Source organism: Scyliorhinus torazame, chromosome 2 (genome assembly GCF_047496885.1).
Source record: "Scyliorhinus torazame isolate Kashiwa2021f chromosome 2, sScyTor2.1, whole genome shotgun sequence".
In the NCBI taxonomy this organism is placed as follows: Eukaryota; Metazoa; Chordata; class Chondrichthyes; order Carcharhiniformes; family Scyliorhinidae; genus Scyliorhinus; species Scyliorhinus torazame.
In genome coordinates this window covers 355,788,521-355,803,810 of record NC_092708.1, presented here as the reverse complement: position 1 = coordinate 355,803,810, position 15,290 = coordinate 355,788,521, and the positions used below count along the sequence as shown (strand labels likewise).

The following is a 15,290-nucleotide window of genomic DNA, read 5'->3' as shown; positions in this document are numbered from 1 at the left end:
TCCAAGACATTCCTGCAGATGTAATCCTGAGGCAGATGGGATTGCTTCAACCAAATTTCTGGATTTCAGAAAATATCAGAATGCCAAGGAAATGGGTTAATCACCAAGGTCATCATAAGCTTTAATCAAATGAAACAATTATATAGTGCATCCATGCACTGAAAAGTGACTAGTTGGTCCACAAAATAGCTTTAGAATGCATCATGGACACATACACGTGGTAATACAGCTGCAGTACGTTGAAAGGCTGAATAGAAGCAATGGAGGGATTATTGCTGTAAAATTAAGAACTTTAAATTTCCTTAAATAAATTGAATCACTTATTTTCTTTAATATGCACAATATCTGCCACTACAAGTGTAAGAGAAGGTTTACAAAATAATCTGGTAATGACAGAACTTGAAAATATCTACTGGCAGCAAATCTCAACCATAACCAGCATGCAAGCGTGTGGCATGTAGAAAATTATAGGATCAAAGAATGATGCAGCACAGAAAGTGGTCATTTGGTCCATCCACCCTGTGCTAACCAATTAGTCCCATTTCCCTGCATTTTCACCAAAGCTCTCCTAAAGTTTATCTTTTTAAGTATTTTTCCAGTTAATATTGAATATGTTGTCACTATTCTTTCACTCAATGCATTTCAGGTCGTAAAAATGGATTGATCAAACTTTTTCTTCTCTCATATCGTCTCTTATTCTTCAGCCAATTATGGGGTGGCACAATGGTTAGCACTGCTGCCTCACAGCACCAGGGACCCAGGTTTGATTCCAACCTCAGGTAACTGTCTGTGTGGAGTTTGCACATTCTCCCCGTGTCTGCGGGGGTTTCCTCTGGGATGCATTGATTTCCTCCCACAGTCCAAAGATGTGCAGGTTAGGTGGATCGGCCATGCTAAATTGCCCCTTAGGGCGAGGGTGCAGGAGGAATTGCAGGGACAGGGGATTGCAGGGACAGAGAATTTCTTTAAGAAAGTAACAAGGAAGTTAGATAAAAAAGAACCAGTGGACTTGATTTATTTAGATTTCCAGAAGGCCTTTGACAAGGTGTCGCATAGGAGACTGTTAAATAAGTTAAGAGTCCATGGTGTTAAGGGTAAGATCCTGGGATGGATAGAGGATTGGCTGACTGGCAGAAGGCAGAGAGTGGGGATAAAGGGGTCTTTTTCAGGATGGCAGCCGGTGACTAGTGGTGTGTGTCAGGGGTCGGTGCTGGGACCACAACTTTTCACATCTGGAAGAAGGAACTGAAGGCACTGTTGCTAACTTTGCAGATGATACAAAGATCTGTAGAGGGACAGGTAGCTGCAGAAGGACTTGGACAGGCTAGGAGAGTGGGCAAAGCAGTGGCAGATGGAATACAATGTGGAAAAGTGTGAGATTATGCACTTTGGAAGGAGAAATGGAGGCATAGACTATTTTCTAAATGGGGAGATGCTTAGGAAATTAGAAGCACAAAGGGACTTGGGAGTCCTTGTTCACAATTCTCTTAAGGTTAACGTGCAGGTTCAGTCGCAGTTACGAAGGCAAATGCAATGTTAGCATTCAAGTCGAAAGGGCTAGAATACAAGACCTGGGATGTACTTCTGAGGCTGTATAAGGCTCTGGTCAGACCCCATTTGGAGTATTGTGAGCAGTTTTGGGTCCCGTATCTAAGGAAGGATGTGCTGGTCTTGGAAAGGGTCCAGAGGAGGTTCACAAGAATGATCCCTGGAATGAAGAGCTTGTCGTATGAGGAACGGTTGAGGACTCTGGGTCTGTACTCGTTGGAGTTTAGAAGGAGGAGTGTGGGATCTTATTGAATCTTACAGGATACTGCGAAGCCTGGATGGAGTGGACGTGCAGAGGATGTTTCCACTTGTAGGAAAAACTAGAAGCAGAGGACACCATTTCAGACTAAAGGGACGATCCTTTAAAACAGAGATGAGGAGGAATTTCTTCAGACAGAGGGTGGTGAATTTGTGAAACTCTTTGCCACAGAAGGCTGTGAAAGCCAAATGACTGAGTGTCTTTAAGACAGAGATAGATAGGTTCTTGATTAAATAGGGGATCAGGGTTATGGGGAGAAGCAGGAGAATGGGGATGAGAAAAATATCAGCCATGATTGAATGGCGGAGCAGACTTGATGGGCCGAGTGGCCTAATTCTGCTCCTGTGTCTTATTGGGCCTAGGTAGTGTGGTTGTTCAAAGAGTTGGTGCAGATGTGATGGGCCGAAAGGCCTTCTTCTGCACAGTAGAAATTCTATTCTATTCTATGTTAAATCTTTCCTGTTAGTAAACCTGTCGGTCACTGAAAAGCAGAATATTCCCACCCCCCCAAACCTTAATCAACTCTAAACAAATTGTTACCACAAATCTTTCCTACAAGTCAAATAATTTCAGAATTCAAGGCAGTATGAAGAGTTTCGAACACAAATCATCTACAAGGAACTTTCAAAAGTACACAAATGTTCTTGTTTGTTCTGGTACTCAAGAAGCCAAATGCTACCCGACTATTCCCAATGTGGCATAGCTGAGTTAAGCAGCTAAACGCTGGATTGCAGAGAGATACCGGTCAACCATTCAGCAATAAACAGTAAGATAGCTAGCTATTGGATGACATTTAATATCTGGTCCTTTGAGCTGATGAATTTTTGAGTATGAAAGTGAGGAAAATAAATATAGGCTAAATGGTAACATTTTGAAGTCCGTCTGAGTCAAATTTCTCCTACTAGTGGAAACATCCTCTCCACATCCACTCTATCCAGGCCTCGCAGTATTCTGGAAGTTTCAATGAGATCCTCCCCGCTGAACTCCATCAAGTACAGGCCCAGAGTCCTCAACCGCTCCTCTTATGACAATTCCTTAATTCCAGGAATCATTCTCTCTGGACCCTCTCCAAGGCCAGCACATTCTTCCTTAGAAATGGGGCCCAAAACTGCTCATGATATTCCACATGGGGTCTGACCAGAGCCTTATACAGCTTCAACAGTCCAACCCTGCTCTTATATTCTAGCCCTCTTGACATGAATACTAACATTGCATTTACCCTCCTAACTGCCAACTGAATCTGCATGTTAACCTTAAGAGATTCGTGAACTAGGACTCCCAAGTCCCTTTGTACCCACTTAGAAAATAGTCTAAGCCTCTATTCGTCCTACCAAAGTACATAACCTCACTTTTCCACCTTGTATTCAATCTGCTACTTCTTTGCACACTCTCCTAGCCTGTCCAGGCCCTTCTTCAGCCTCCGTGCTTCCTCAACACTATCTGTCCGTATACATATCTTTGCATCATCTGCAAACTTAGCAACAATGTCCTCAGTTCCTTCTTCCAGATCATTAATGTATATCACGAATAGCTCTGGTCCCAACACTGACCCCTGCGGAACACCACTAGTTACCGGCTGCCATCCTGAAAAGGACCCCTTTATCCCCACTCTCTGCCTTCTGCCAGTCAGCCAATCCTCTATCTATGCCAGTACATTGCTCCTAACACCATGGGCTCTTATCTTATTCAGCAGCCTCCTGTGCGGCAACTTGTCAATGGCCTTCTGGAAATACAAATAGATCACATCCACTGATTCACCTTTGTCTAACTTTCTCGTTGCCTCCTCAAAGAATTCTAACAGATTTGTCAGACCTCCCCTTAATGAATCTGTGCTGACTTGGTCCTATTTTACCATGCACTCCTAAGTACTCCGTAATCTCATCCTTAATAATAGACTCTTATCTATTATGAAATGAAATGAAATGAAAATCGCTTATTGTCACAAGTAGGCTTCAAATGAAGTTACTGTGAAAAGCCCCTAGTCGCCACATTCCGGCGCCTGTTCGGGGAGGCTGTTATGGGAATTGAACCGAGCTGCTGGCCTGCCTTGGTCTGTTTTCAAAGCCAGCGATTTAGCCCTGTGCTAAACAGCCCCTATTATCTATAGAGTCTTAATAAAAGACTCTTAAATCTTACCAACAACCAAAATCAGGCTAACCGTCCTATAAATTCCTGTCTTCTGCCTCCCTTCCGTCTTAAACAGGGGTGTTACATTAGCCATTTTCCAATCCTCTGGGACCCACCCTGCCTCCAGTGATTCCTGAAAGATCACCACCAATGCCCCCACAATCTCCTCAGCTAACTCCTTCAGAACCATGAAGGGCAGTCCATCTGGTCCAGGTTATTTATCCATATTCAGACTTCTTTCCCCAGCACCTTCTCCTTAGTGATGGGCACTACACTCATTTCTGCCCCGACTCTTTCGAAGTTCTGTTATGCCACCTGTGTCTTCCACTGTGAAGACTGATACCATTTCTTTGTTCCCTACTACTACTTTCCTTTTGCTTTTATACTATCCTTGCCTTCCCTGGTCAGCCATGGTTGCCTTGTCCTCCCCCATGGGATGAATTTCTGGTCTGCCTCCCGAAAAACCCTGTTTTGCTGTTCAACTGTGTTCCCTGCTAGGCTACCCTTCCAATCAACTCTGGCCAGTTCCTCCCTCATATCTTAGTTTTACAATTGAAAAAAGGTAACTACAATCACATTCCAGCTTCTCCCTCTCAAACTGCAGGGTGAATTCTATCACATTGCAGTCACTGCCCCGAAGGGTTCCTTCACCTTAAGTTCCTTAATCAATTCTGCCTCATTACACATCACCAAATCCAGAATTGCTTGTTCCCTAGTGGTCTCTACCAAAAGCTGTTCCAAAAAAAAATCTCGTAGGCATTCCACAAACTCGTTAGGATTCGCTACCAACCCGTTTTCCCAGTTCACCTGCATACTGAAGCCCAATATTGCCTTTCTGATATGCCTTTTCTATCTCCCGATTTATTTTCTGCTCCACATTCTGACTATTGCTAAGGGGCCTGTGCATGACTCCCATCATTGGCCATGATACATTTCCAGTTAGTGTCCAAAAGGGTAGGTCGGGTTAATGCATTATGGGGATTGGGTGTGTCTAGATAAGGTGCTCTTCCACAGGGTCAGTGCAGGCTTGATGGGCCGAATGGCCTCCTTCTGCACTGTAGGCATTCTATGATTTTTTGATCAGGGTCTTTTGTTCCCTTTGTGATTCCTCAACTCTACCCACACAATTCTACTCCTTCCAACCCTAAAATTGCTTCTTGCTATCGATTTAAGTTCATTTCTTACTAACAATGCGGCCTCACCCCTCTACTCATCTACCTGTCCTCTTGATAGAACACATATCCTTGGATATTTATATCCCAGCCCTGATCCCTTTGCAGCCACGTCTGTGATGTCTGCAACATTGTACCGCCCAATTTCAACGTGCGCAACAAGCTCATTTACCCCATTTCATCTACTGCGTGCATTTAGGTACAACACCCTCAGTCCTGTGTTGACTGCCTCCATTCTCATAGTTGTCCCCTTTTTTGCTGTGCCGTATTTATTTATTTTATTACTTTATCAGAGTGAGTTACAAAGCCAGAATTCAAGAGTGGGGACAAGGCTCCTGAACAAATTTGGCGCCTTCTCGGGCTACAAACTCAACATGAGCAAAAGCGAGATCTTCCTGGTACACCCACAAGTAGGGGGGGGGCAGCACTAATGGGACTGCCGTTTGAACAAGCCCGACACAAATTCCGCTACCTGGGGATCCAAATAGCCCATGACTGGAAAGGAATCCACAAATGGAACCTCACCAGTCTGGCAGAGGAAGCAAAAAAGGACCTGCAAAGATGGAACACACTCCCTCACGGGGAGAATCCAGACGAATGCGCAACAAGCTCATTTACCTTGTTTCATCTACTGCGTACAACACCCTCAGTCCTGCCTACTTATGTGTTAAAAATAATATTGCAAACTGTACAGAGTTGGTGATCTAGTTAGTGCACAATATCCCACCAGTTTTTTTCTTCTTTAGTTTTCTTCTCTTCTATGTATATAAATTTTATTCTGTGGTACATAACGGTAAATATACTTTGTTCAAAAACCCAATAAAAAACATTTCTAAAAAAAAGAGTGCAGACAGGGGCAAATCCCTAATCCAGCTCCTTGCCTGCTCCAAAAAATTCAAAGTGAATCCAATTCATGGTCCCCACAAGAGAGACATACCAGATCCAGGCATTGCACCTGACTTCACGCTTATCTTAGCCAATTCTCTGCCGCTTTGTCGACGGTGTTTCATTAATCCCTCCCGAGCCCTTGTCCACAAAAAGCAAGCTTAATTCATAATTTTAAAATCGATGATCAATACATTTTTTGTTAGCCAAAGGATATCGGCGTGGGGATGTTTGAGGAGGCGTTAGGGAAGAGGGTGTTGCCACAGTCATGAAGGCTGGCATCGATCTCCTTGTTGCTCAAGAAGAATATGGATCCGACAGCGTGTGGGTGGTATATGCCCATATCACTTTTGAATGTCGATGCAAAGATGTCGGTGAAGGTGTTGGCGGATAGGTTGGAGGGCTGCCTCCCGAAGGCGATAGGGGAAGATCAGACGGGGTTTGTGAGAGGGAGGGAGCTTTTTTCAAACATTAGGAGGGTTCGGAATGTAATTTGGCACCGGCGGAGGGGAGGGAGACAGAGGTAGTAGTGGCGCTGGACGCTAAGAAGGCATTTGACCGGATGGAGTGGAGGTATTTGATGCCAGTTTTGGATTGAGCCGCGATATGTAGATTGTATAAAATTACATTACAGGGAGCCAAGGGCGAGTGTCCGCACGAATAATATGAATTCTGAGTATTTTGCTCTACAACGAGGGACCAGGCAGGGTTGCCCTATATCCCCCTTGTTGTTTGCACTTGCGATTGAGCCTTTAGCCATCGTATTGAGAAGTTCGGGGGTGTGGAGGGGGATAGTGCGGAGAGAGATGGAGCATAAGAGTATCTTTGTACGCAGACGACTTGCTATGTCTCGGAACCAAGTGTGTTGATGGGTGGTATATTGGAGCTGCTGCAAGTGCTTGGGTCTTTCTTGGGGTACAAACTAAATTTGGAAAAAAGCTAATATTTTGTGGTGTCCCGGCCGGGGGTGGGAGCATGGGTGGGGCTGCCATTCTGTAGGACAGTATCCCACTTTAGATACCTGGGGGTGCATGTGGCACGAGATTGGGGGAGCTCCATGGATATAACATCGCTAGTTTGGTGGGGAGGGTGACAGCGGATTTGGCAAGACAGGATTGCCTTCCTCTATCGCTGGCAGGTTGGGTGCAGGCAATTAAGATGAGTATATTGCCTCAGTTTTTGTTCATTTTTCATTGCCTGCCGATCTTTTTATCAAGTGCATTTTTTTAAGGAAGTGGAAAAGATGATTGCCCTGTTTATTTGGGAAGGGTAAGGTGGCTCGGATTTTAAAAAATGAAAATGAAAAATGAAATGAAAAGGTGCTGTTGCAGAGAGGACGGCAGTCAGGGGGATTGGGTCTCCCAAATTTATTGTACTATTACTGGGCGGCGAATGCTGAGAAGGTGCGAGGCTGGGTTGGGCAGGATGGGGGGACCCCTGTGTGTTAGAATGGAAGAGAGTCTATGCAGGGGGTGGGGGTTGAGGGCGTTGACAACAGCGCCACTCCCGATGTTCCCAGGGAAATACTCAGGGAGTCCAGTGGTAGTGGCGGCACACAAGATCTGGAGGCAGTTGCGCCAGCACTTTAGGTTGTGGGCGGGATCAAGGGAAATGCCGATTCGAGGGATTGGAACCAGCGAGGTGGGATGGGAATTTCCAGAGATGGGAGGAGGGGAAAGATAGGGTATTAAAGGATTAGTTTCTGGGAGGCTGGTTTGCAAAGTTGGAGGAGTTTTGGGGGGGTGGGGAGAAGGGAATGTGGGTTGGGGCAGGGAGAGATGTCTAGGTTTGCAGGTCCAAAATGTTGCCTAGAAGGATGTACAGAGCTTTCCGATTGCACCGGCCCCCACACTGTTGGAAGAGATATTGACGGCAGGGGGATTGGAGAAAGGGATGGTGTCAGCGATTTATGGGGTTATTCTGGGAGAAGATAAGGCATCACTGGATGGGATTAAGGCAAAGTGGGTGGAAGAGTTGGGGGAAGGCATGGAAGAGTGGTTGTGGTGTGAGTGCTACGGAGAGTGAATGCATCAACGTCATCATAGATTATCATAGAATTTACAGTGCAGAAAGAGGCCATTCGGCCCATCGTGTCTGCACCGGCTCTTGGAAAGAGCACCCCACCCAAAGTACACACCTCCACCCTATCCCCATAACCCAGTAACCCCACCCAACACTAAGGGCAATTTTGGACACTAAGGACAATTTAACATGGCCAATCCACCTGACCTGCACATCTTTGGACTGTGGGAGGAAACCGGAGCACCCAGAGGAAACCCACGCACACACGGGGAGGATGTGCAGACTCCGCACAGATGGTGACCCAAGTCGGGAATCGAACCTGGGACCCTGGAGCTGTGAAGCCATTGTGCTAACCACCATGCTACCGTGCTGCCCGGTCATGCACGAGGTTGGGGCTGATACAGTCGAAGGTGGTGTATAGGGTGCACCTCACAGGGCTAGGATGAGCTGACTTTTTCAGGGGGTGGAGGATGTTTGTGAACAATGTGGGGGGAGCCTCGCCAATCATATTCATGTTTTGGTCCTGCCAAAACTGGAGGGGTATTGGAGGGAGGTCTTTAGGGTAATCTCAAAGGTGGTCACGTGAGATTCGAATCAGGTCCCCGAGAAGCTATACTCGGGATGTCAGATCGGCCGGGATTGGAAACGGGTGAGGAGGTAGATGTCTTCACCTCCGCCTCGCTGATCGCCCGAATGCGGATTCTGTTGGGGTGGAGGTCGGTTTCTCCGCCCTGTGCCTCGGCATGGCAGGAGGACCTGCTGGAGTTCTTGATGCTCGAGAAAGTGAAGTTTGAGTTGAGGGGGAGGATTCTACAACTCATAGGCCTTGTTCATCATGCATTTTCAGGAATTGGATGACATCGAACATTAGGGGGGGGGGGGGGGGGGGGTTGGAATGTATACATTAATGAAGATTCTTTTTCATTGGTGTATTGTATTCGAAATGTTGGCAGCTGTTTGATTGTGGGTGGGATGAGGGGTTTGCCATTGTATTTGCCGTTATTGTTAATTATTTGTTGTTGTAAATATGATGAATGTGAAAAAGAATAAAAATATATATTTTTTTAAAGTATATCGACAAAGACATGGGGCGAAATTCTCCCGAAACGGCGCGATGTCCGCCGACTGGCGCCCAAAACGGTGCCAATCAGACGGGCATCGCGCCACCCCAAAGGTGCGGAATGCTCCACATCTTTGGGGGCCGAGCCCCAACATTGAGGGGCTAGGCCGACGCCGGAGGAATTTCCGCCCCACCAGCTGGCGGAAACGCCCTTTGTTGCCCCGCCAGCTGGCGCGGAAATGACAACTCGGGGCGACGCATGCGCGGGAGCGTCAGCGGCCGCTGACAGTTTCCCGCGCATGCGCAGTGGAGAGAAGGGAAAGAGTGCCCCCACGGCACAGGCCCTCCCGCGGATCGGTGGGCCCTGATCGCGGGCCAGGCCACCGTGGGGGCACCCCCCGGGGTCAGATCGCCCCGCGCCCCCCCCCAGGACCCCGGAGCCCGCCCACGCCGCCTTGTCCCGCCGTTCAAAAGGTGGTTTAATCCATGCCGGTGGGACAGGCAATTTATCGGCGGGACTTCGGCCCATCCGGGCCGGAGAATCCAGGGGGGGGGCCCGCCAACCGGCGCGGCCCGATTCCCGTCCCCGCCGAATATCTGGTGCTGGAGACTTCGGCAACCGGCGGGGGCGGGATTCACGGCGGCCAACGGCCATTCTCCGACCCGCTGGGGGGTCGGAGAATGACGCCCATGATCTCTCTGTACAGGGGAGTAGGCTCAAAGGGCTGAATGGCCTATTCTTGTTCCCAAATTAAAAATTAGAGACATTTTAACAAACATGTAAGATAGAGCATATTGGATTCTGATATTTGGTTTAGAAAGGCAAAGTGGAAATGTTAAACTAACCAAATCATTGCTCACAACTCTTTCACCAGATCAGTGAAGGTCAATAGTTGATCTGCCAGAAGTATCAAAAATACAGTTTTGGTAAGGTAACTAGTGAGAAAAGCATTCTCTTACTGGTTGGTGAACTTGAGCAGTCCATCAAAATAGAAAATGCCAGAAAAACCCGAACAGGTCTGACAGTATCTGCGAGGAAAGGAACAGTGCTAATGTTTCAGGTCATTGATGAAAGGTTCTCAACCCAAAACATAACTTTGTTTTTCACTCCATAGATGCTGCTTGAGCCTGCTGTGTTTTTCTGATATTTATGTTTTCATTTCAGATTTCCAACATTCACAGTATTTTTGTATTTGTATCAATACCAGGTCAAGAGTACGTAAAGAAAAGAATTGGAAATTGTCTAAGGACAGGTTTAGACAATTAGTGTTATTTAGATCCAAGGAAGAATGAGTGCGGTTCCAAAATTATGGAAAGGATTCATGGATTGTGAGTAAGACATTCAAAAGTAAATGACCATCCCTAAACATCTCATTTCCTTCAAGACACCCGTGCTAAAACTAAATCATAATTCGGCTTCCCCATGAGTGATTAGCAAATTGGTTAACTGGTAAGAGAGTGTTGCATAACGTCACACTTTTAAAGGCATAATGATCCAACCTCATCACCTTTTTCACATAACAAGCTTACAGTGCAGGAATACTAATTTTGTAACATACTTCCTGTGTGATACATAGCCAGAGTTTGATGCAGTATGTTTTGTATTACAATTGGATAATTGAGGGAAGAAAGGGAAAACAGCACTACAAATTCGTAATTTTGAATCAATATATGCAGGAAGAAAAAGTTTCATTGCACTATTATTTGAATAAAAGTGTACACTGCATGAGTAGCTAATCATTTTAAAGGCACCAACTCCAATGGTGATTCACACTGTCCTATTTTCCCAATGAATTATATCCAGGTTTCAATACAGTCTCCTGTTCTACCTAAATGAGGAACTCACAGCAGTATACCTATTTAGTAAAAGCATGTCAGCTCTGTTTGGTGTCAGTGCTTCCAGTCCAATTATAAACAGGTTCTTCCAACTTGGAAGTTCATATAATTAAAAGGTGCCCTGTTCCCAGCTACAGTCCCAGCTCTGCCAAAGATAAGTTTTTCCTAATTTATTATGCCATTAACAGGTCGATATAGCTCTTCGAATTAAAACTAGAGTTGACACTGGTCTCTTTTCACACTGTCAGAATGTTCCAAATAAATCTCCTGAAGGATTCAAGCTTTGTACCTTGGTATCTTTATGGATTCATGAGGAAAGTGGAAATTTAATTATTTAGTACAAACTTGAAAAAGTTAAGGATTGTCACACAATATGACGTTATATATATCACACCAATTCAGAAATGTCTAGATTGATGCTAAACCCAGTTACTGATACATAATGAGAGGTTGAGAGCGAGAGAGTACGATACTTAGGAGTGGAAAAGTCCCTACACCCAATTACCTCAAACACAAGCCCCAATACCATCTATCATAATTCACATTCGTCTGGACCATTTTTCCACAAAAATGTTCCATAGTTCCTAGTATCTCACCATTAAGGAATGTTATGGGCCAGGGTTTAGAGAACCCCAAAGTGTATTATGGAGTTCACCTGACCCACAACTTTTAATAGATTGTGGTATGGGGAGCACACGGCCCACTCTACAGGTGTGGTACAGCAGAAATGGAAAAGTACTTTTTAAAGCAAAACAATGTTTATTCTCTGAACTCAAGTTAAACTTTTTAAAACATACAGTGAACTTCTTAGCAACCATTAATTCAAATACAACCCCCAAAGAATACAGCACTAAGTAATCCTTTAAGCTTTCCTTTTAACGTCCATACGACTTAAAACACCTTTTACCAGAAGCACATCAGGTTAAAGTCACTGCTGTTATTAGTTTAAAATCACCAGGATCGATTTACAGTCTTTAGATTAGAGAGAGAAACTCATACACCTTCTGGCTGTCTTCAGCTCCAACACTGAAAACAAAACTAAAACACACCCTGCAGCCTGCTCAAAATACAAAAGTAAAAAGCTGACAGACAGCCCAGCTCCACCCACTCTCTGACATCACTGCAGTAGTAAACACCCATTTCTAAAAGGTACTCTCACATGACAGGAAACATATTGATTTGTCTTTCTTATCATAGAATCATAGAAGTTTACAGCATGGAAACAGGCCCTTCGGCCCAACCAGTCCATGCCGCCCAGTTTTTACCATTAAGCTAGTCCCAGTTGCCTGCACTTGGCCCATAACCCTCTATACCCATCTTACCCATGTAACTATCTAAATGCTTTTTAAAAGACACAATTGTACCCGCCTCTACTACTACCTCTGGCAGCCCATTCCAGACACTCACTACCCTCTGAGTGAAGAAATTGCCCCTCTGGGCCCTTCTGAATCTCTCCCCTCTCATCTTAAACCTATGCCCTCTAGTTTTAGACTCCCCTACCTTTGGGAAAAGATGTTGACTATCTACCTTATCTATGCCCCTCATTATTTTATAGACCTCTATAAGATCACCCCTAAGCCTCCTACGCTCCAGGGAAAAAAGTCCCAGTCTATCCAGCCTCTCCTTATAACTCAAACCATCAAGTCCTGGCAACATCCTAGTAAATCTTTTCTGCACTCTTTCTAGTTTAATAATATCCTTTCTATAATAGGGTGACCAGAACTGCACACAGTATTCCAAGTGTGGCCGTACCAATGTCTTGTACAACTTCAACAAGACGTCCCAACTCCTGTATTCAATGTTCTGACCAATGAAACCAAGCATGCCAAATGCCTTCTTCACCACCCTGTCCACCTGCGACTCCACCTTCAAGGAGCTATGAACCTGTACTCCTAGATCTCTTTGTTCTATAACTCTCCCCAACGCCATACCATTAACTGAGCAGGTCGTGGCCTGATTCGATCTGCCAAAATGCATCACCTCACATTTATCTAAATTAAACTCCATCTGCCATTCGTCGGCCCACTGGCCTAATTGATCAAGATCCCGTTGCAATCCTAGATAACCTTCTTCACTATCCACTGTGCCACCAATCTTGGTGTCATCTGCAAACTTACTAACCATGCCTCCTAAATTCTCATCCAAATCATTAATATAAATCACAAATAACAGTGGACCCAGCACCGATCCCTGAGGCACACCACTGGTCACAGGCCTCCAGTTTGAAAAACAACCCTCTACAACCACCCTCTGCCTTCTGTCGTCCAGCCAATTTTGAATCCAATTGGCAACCTCACCCTGGATCCCGTGAGCTTTAACCTTCTGCAACAACCTACCATGCGGTACCTTGTCAAAGGCTTTGCTAAAGTCCATGTAGACAACGTCTACTGCACTGCCCTCATCTACCTTCTTGGTCACCCCCTCAAAAAACTCAATCAAATTTGTGAGACATGATTTTCCACGCACAAAGCCATGCTGACTTCCCCGAATCAGTCCTTGCCTCTCTAAATGCTTGTAGATCCTGTCTCTCAGAATACCTTCTAGCAACTTACCTACTACAGACGTTAGGCTCACCGGTCTTTAGTTCCCAGGCTTTTCCCTGCTGCCCTTCTTAAACAAGGGCACAACATTCGCCACTCTCGAATCTTCAGGCACCTCACCTGTGGCTGTCGATGATTCAAATATCTCGGTTAGGGGACCCGCAATTTCCTCCCTAGCCTCCCACAACATCCTGGGATACATTTCATCAGGTCCCGGGGATTTATCTACCTTGATGCGCTTTAAGACTTCCAGCACCTCCTCCTCTGTAATATGCACACTTCTCAAGACATCACTATTTATTTCCCTTAGTTTCCTAACATCCATGCCTTTCTCCACCGTGAATACCGATGAGAAATATTCATTCAGGATCTCACCCAACTCTTGTGGCTCTGCACATAGATGTCCTTGTTGATCCTTAAGAGGCCCTACTCTGTCCCTAGTTACTCCTTTCCCCTTTATGTATCTGTAGAATCTCTTTGGATTCTCCCTTGCATTATTTGCCAAAGCAATTTCATGTCCCCTTTTTGCCCTCCTGATTTCCCTCTTAACTCTATTTCGACAATCTCTATACTCTTCAAGGGATCCACTTGATCCCAGTTGCTTATGTACGTCATATGCCTCCTTCTTCTTTTTGACCAGAGTCTCAATATCTCGAGTCATCCAGGGATCCCTACTTCTACCAGCCTTGCCCTTCACTCTAAAGGGAATGTGCTTACCCTGCACCCTGGTTAACACATTTTTAAAAGCCTCCCATTTACCAGCCGTCCCTTTGCCTGCCAATAGTCTCCCCCAATCTACCTCTGCAAGTTCCTGTCTGATACCATCAAAATTGGCCTTGCCCCAATTAAGAATTTTAACTCTTGGGCCAGACCTATCATTCTCCATAGCTATCTTAAAACTAATGGAATTATGGTCACTTGTCCCAAAGTGATCCCTCACTAGCACGTCTGTCACTTGCCCTTCCTTATTTCCCAAGACGAGGTCAAGTTTTGCCCCCTCTCCCCCTTACATATTTGCTCCTCAATTTCCCGCTGACTATTTGGGGGCCTGTAGTACAGTCCTACCAAGGTGATCTCTCCCTTCTTATTTTTCAGTTCCACCCATATAGACTCAGTGGGCGAACCTTCAGATATATCCCCTCTAAGTACTGCCGTGAGGTTCTCCCTAATCAAAAACGCCACTCCCCCTCCTCTCTTACCTCCTGTTCTATCCTTTCTATAGCATCTGTACCCCGGAACATTGAGCTGCCAGTCCTGCCCCTCCCTTAGCCATGTTTCAGTCATAGCTATAATATCCCAGTCCCATGTGTCCGTCCATGCCCTGAGTTCATCCGCTTTGCCCGTCAGGCCCCTTGCATTGAAATAAATGCAGTTTAATGTAGACCTTCCTTGCTCTCTGCCCTGCTTTCTCTGGTCATGCTTTACACACTCTCCCTTCCTGCCTTTTGTTTCTGTCCCCACTGACTTCCTACATCGGTTCCCATCCCCCTGGCACATTAGTTTAAACCCTCCCCAACTGCACTAGCAAACACCCCCCCGAGAACATTGGTTCCGATCCCACCCAGATGCAGACCGTCCGATTTGTACAGGTCCCACCTCCCCCAGAACCAGTCCCAATGTCCCAGAAATTTGAAACCCTCCCTCTTGCACCATCTCTCAAGCCACGTATTCATCCTAGCTATCCTGTCATTCCTACTCTGACTATCCCGTGGCACTGGTAGCAATCCTGAGATTACTACCTTTGAGGTCCTACTTTTTAGTTTAACTCCTAACTCCCTAAATTCAGCTTGTAGGACCTCATCCCGTTTTTTACCTATATCGTTGGTGCCTATACGCACCAC

General features: G+C 45.6%; 1 protein-coding gene across 1 annotated transcript in view; it reads right to left on the bottom strand.

The window, feature by feature from the left end:
* Positions 1–15,290, bottom strand: part of slc38a6 (solute carrier family 38 member 6) — an 86,520-nt gene that overhangs the window by 57,448 nt on the left and 13,782 nt on the right. The gene's annotated exons all lie outside the window — the stretch shown is intronic.